Here is a 4,894-nt window from a genome sequence, read left to right on the forward strand (position 1 = left end):
AACTGTACTTCATTATCATCTTTTTATATATTTCTGGATTCATTTTGCTACTATTTTGTTGAGGTTCTTTGCATTTATATTCATGAGACATTGGTCTGTAGATTCCACTTCTTATGATGTCTTTGTTTTGTTTTCATATTAGAGTAATACTGGTCTCCTATAATGAGATGGAACAAGTCCTCTTATTTTGGAAAGAGTTTGTGAAAGATGGGGATTAATTCATCTTTGAGTGTTTGGTGAAATTCACCAGTGAAGCCATCTAAACATGATCTTTTCTTTGTGGGGTATTTTAAATTACTCATTCTGTATCTGTTGTAAGTTTATTTCATTTTCTCTTTTTTCTTGAGTTAGTTTTGTAAGGTTCTTGAGTCAGTTTTGTAAGTTAACTCTTTCTAAGAATTTGTTCATTTTATAGGCTACCCTTTTTTTTTTTTTTGGCCAGAGACTTCTTCATACTTCTTCATACTACTACTTCCTTATAATCTCTGTTTCTCTAAAATTTTATTTATTTAACTAAAATTTTTTAGAGGCAGAGTTTTTGCTGTGTTGCCCAGGCTGGCTTTGACGTCCTGGGCTTAAGTGATCTTTATACCTCAGCCTCCTGTGTAGCTGGGTCTACAGGTACCTGCCACTTAGCCTAATCTCTGTTTTTGTTTTTTAAAGAAATGTCTGTAAAGTCAGTAAGGATGTCCTCTCTTTTATTCTTAATTTTATTATTTTGAGTCTGTCTTCTTTATTCTTGATCAGTCTTGCTAAAGAATGGTTGACTTTGATCTTTTCAAAGGTATAGTTGTTGATACTGTTGATTTTCTCTACTGCTTTTATGCTCCCTGTTTCATTTAAACCCAATCACATATTTATTATTTCCCTCCTATGCTTGTTTTGGGTTTAGTTTGTTCTTTTTATGGTTTCCTAAGGTTGAAAGTTAACCTGTTGATTTTACCTCATTCTTACTTTAAAATTTTTTGTTATGTATATTTAAGGCATACAACATGAGGTTTTGATATAATATAGTAAAAATGATTGCTATAAACAAGCAAATGAACATATCTATCACAAACACAAGGTTACCTCTTTTTGGTCTATGTGGGCATGTAGTAAGAGCACCTAAAATTTCTTAGCAAATTTCCGTTATGCAGTACAATATTATTGACTACAGTTCTCATGTTGTACATCAGATTTCTAGGCTTATTCATCCTGGAGAAATACAGCTTTATACACTTTGATTTACGTCTTTCCATTTTCTTGTGCTCCCCTAACCACCATTCTACTCTGTTTCTATGTATTTGACTCTTACTTTTTTAATATGCATTTACAGTTATAAAATTCTCTCTTAGCTGCATTTTATAAGTTTTGGTAAATTTTTATTTCATTGGCCATCCATTTCAAAGTATTGTCCAATTTTACTTCTGATTTATTGTTCAATTTGTTGGTTATTTAAGAGTATGTTATTACTTGCCACATGTTTGTGAATTTACCAAATATTCTCCTGTTATTGATTTCTGATTAATTCCTTGTGGCAGGAAAACATATTTATATAATTACAGTTCTTTTAAATTTATGGAGGCTTTTATGTAGACTAGCATATGGTTTATGCTGGAGAATATCTCATATGTTCTTGCAGACAATATATATCTTGCTGCTATTGGGTGGAATGTTCTGTCAATGTTTGCCAGCTCCATTTGTTTTGTAATGTTGTTCAGGTCCTCTACAGTGTTGTCTTTCTTTGCTGATCTTATGTTTAGGTATTATAGCTATTATTGAAAGTGGATTACTGGAGTCTCCATCTGTTGTTAAATTGTCCATGCCGTTCTTCAATTCTGTCAGGTTTTTCTCTCCTGTATTTTGGGATTGTACTGTTTGTTAAGTGCACATATATTTGTAATTGTTAGATCTTCAGTCAATCAATCTTGACTGATTATTTTTTCTTTTTTTGACAATTGTTATTTAGTTTTTCTTTCATAATCATAAACTTAACTCTGCAATCCAGCTAGGCATGGGAGGGAACAAGGAAAACATGGAACCCAAAGGGAACTACAGTGAGAACACAAAGGTTCTAGGATACTGCAAGCAAATGGGGTGGAGGGGTGCTCTCCTGAGCTACTGAAGGAGTGATCTGTGGTGAAGATAAAACACAAGTTAAACTTATTCGAGTTGTCCACAGTCAGCAACGGTGATCTCCTTGCTGGTCTTGCCATTCCTGGACCCAAAGCACTCCATGGCCTCCACAACCTTCATACCTTCTTTCATTGTGCCGAAGACTACATGCTTGCCATCCGACCACTCACTCTTGGCAGTGCAGATGGAAAAATGGGAACCATTTGCGTTGGGTCCAGCATTTGCCATGGACAAGATGCCAGGACCTGTGTGCTTTAGGATGAGGTTCTTATCATCAAATTTCTCCCCACAGATGGACTCGCCACCAGTGCCATTATGGCATGTGAAGTCACCACCCTGACACATAAACCCTGGGATTATTCTGTGAAAGCAGGAACCCTGATAACCAAATCCTTTCTCTCCAGTGCTCAGAGCACGAACATTTTCTGCTGTCTTTGGAAGCTTGTCTGCAAACAGCTCGAAGGAGACGTGGCTCAAGGGCTCGCTGTCAACGGCAATGTCGAAGAACATGGTGGGATTGACCATGGCTGATAATACAGGGCTACTGGCAGCGGCGGCATCTAAAAAGTCTTTAGTAACATTTTTGTTAAGTCTCTTTTGCCTGTTGTTATTATAGACATTTCAACTGTCTTTGCTTATTGTTGGCATGTTACATTATGTCTCATGCTTTTACTTTCAATCTGTTTATTTCTGTTAATCTAAAGTGTGTCTCTTGTAGAAAAAATATGCATAGGCATTGTTTTCATTTTTTATGCATTGTGTAAAACTGTTTTTTAATTAGGGTGTTTCATTAGTTTGCATTTGATGTCATTGACAAGGTAAAATTTACTTTTGTCATTTTGCTATGTGTTTTTTATGTGTCTTATTCCTTTGTTTTTCTGTTGCTGCCTTACGGACTTTTAGGTAAAAATTTTCTAGTGTAACATTTCAATTCCCTTTTTGTTTCCTTTATTATGAGTTTTGAGTTAGTCTTAATGGTCACCCTGGATATTACAATTAACGTCTTAATTTATAGCAAACTAACCTGAATTAATACTAACTTAATTCCCTCGTATATCGACACTTTGCTCCTGAATGACTCCATTTCTTCTCTACTGCTTAGTGCTGTTATTGTCATACAGTTACATCTTCATGCAATCTAAATTAATCAACACAGCATTCTAATAACTGCTTCACACTGCTGTCTTTTACATCAGCCAGGACAAGAATCACAGAAAAATACATTTACTTCTTTCTTTCTGACTTGCATTACTTTTATTTCTTTCTCTTGTCCAGTTGCTCTGGCTAGAACTTCCAGTACACGTTGAATGGAAGTGGCGAGAGTTAACATCTTTGTCTTGTTCCTGGCCTTAGAAGAAAAGCTGCTGGGTTTTCACTGTAGAGTAGGATGTTAGATGTGGCTTGTGATATATGACCTTTATTGTGTTGAAGTATATTCCTTCTGTACTTAATTTTTTGAATGCTTTTTTTTTTTAATCCAGGAAGGATGTTGAATTTCATCAAAAAAATTTTTCTGTATCTTAGATGATCATGTACTTTTTTGAGACAGTTTTTCTTGACATTCTTTTAATTTGATATATCATATTTATTCATTTGCTTATGGTAAACTATCCTTGCATCCCAATGATAAATCCTACCTGATCTTGGTGTATGATCCTTTGAATGTGTTATTGAATTTGGTTTGCTAGTATTTTGTTGAGGACTTTCTGCATTTTGAATCTCACTTTTGGGTGTTTATCCAAACAAAATAAAATCAGGATCTCAAAGAGATGTCTTCACTCCCCAGTTCATTGAAGCACTATTCAGAATAGCCCAGATATGGAAACAGCCTAGGCATCAGTTGATGGATGAATTGATAAAGCACATGTGATGCGTATGGAATATACATGCTATTCAGCCTTAATAAGGAAAGAAATTCTGCCATTTGTGACAACACAGAAAAACATGGAGGATATTATGCTAAGTAAAATAAAGCAGACACAGAAAGACAAATACTTCATGATCTCGCTTCTATGTGAAAAAGTCGAACTCATGGTAATAGAATAGAATGGTGTTGTCAGGGCCTGGGGGTGGTAGAAATGGGGAGATGTTGGTCAAAGGGCATAAACTTGTAGTTATAAGATGAATAAGTTCTGGAGGCATAATGTACAGCTGGGTGACTATAGTTAATAATAATGTATTGTGTACCTGAAATTTGCTGAGAGTGGATTCTCACCACACACTCAGAAAAGACAACTCTGTGAGGTGGTGGATGTGCTGATTAGCTTGATTGTGGTAAGCAATTCACAATGTATGCATCTATCAAAACATCACACTGTACACCTTGAATGTACACAATTTTTGGTTTCCAATCATACATCAATATAGCTGAAAAATGTATTTACGCTGTTCTTTATATTTACACATCAAATGTAGGTGTTTTCTGGTGCTCTTGTGTCCTTTGTGGACATTTGAGTGGCTTTATAGTATCCTTTCAAAGTAGCCTGAATTACCCCCCTTTAGTATTTCTTTGTAGGGCTAGTGACAAATTGTGTTTTTATTTATCTGCAGATGTCTTAATTTTTTCCTGTTGTTTTGAAAAATATATTTTCTCAATGGAGAATTATTGGTTTATAGTCTTATTGCCCCAGAACTTTGAATAAGGCATCCTGCTTCCCTCTAGCTGCCATGTCTTTTGATGATGAGACAGCTGTTAATCTTACTGAGGAAGCCTTGCCCATGAGGAAGTCTCTTTTTTCTCTTTCGAGATTCTCTTGATGGTTTGATATGTTAGGAT

General features: G+C 35.3%; 1 pseudogene; it reads right to left on the reverse strand.

The window, feature by feature from the left end:
- Positions 1-2,145: 2,145 nt before the first annotated feature.
- Positions 2,146-2,708, reverse strand: LOC108536077 (peptidyl-prolyl cis-trans isomerase A pseudogene; annotated as a pseudogene).
- Between the last annotated feature and the right edge of the window lie 2,186 nt (positions 2,709-4,894).

Source organism: Rhinopithecus bieti, unplaced genomic scaffold (genome assembly GCF_001698545.2).
Source record: "Rhinopithecus bieti isolate Rb0 unplaced genomic scaffold, ASM169854v2 scaffold_1452, whole genome shotgun sequence".
Lineage (NCBI taxonomy): Eukaryota > Metazoa > Chordata > Mammalia > Primates > Cercopithecidae > Rhinopithecus > Rhinopithecus bieti.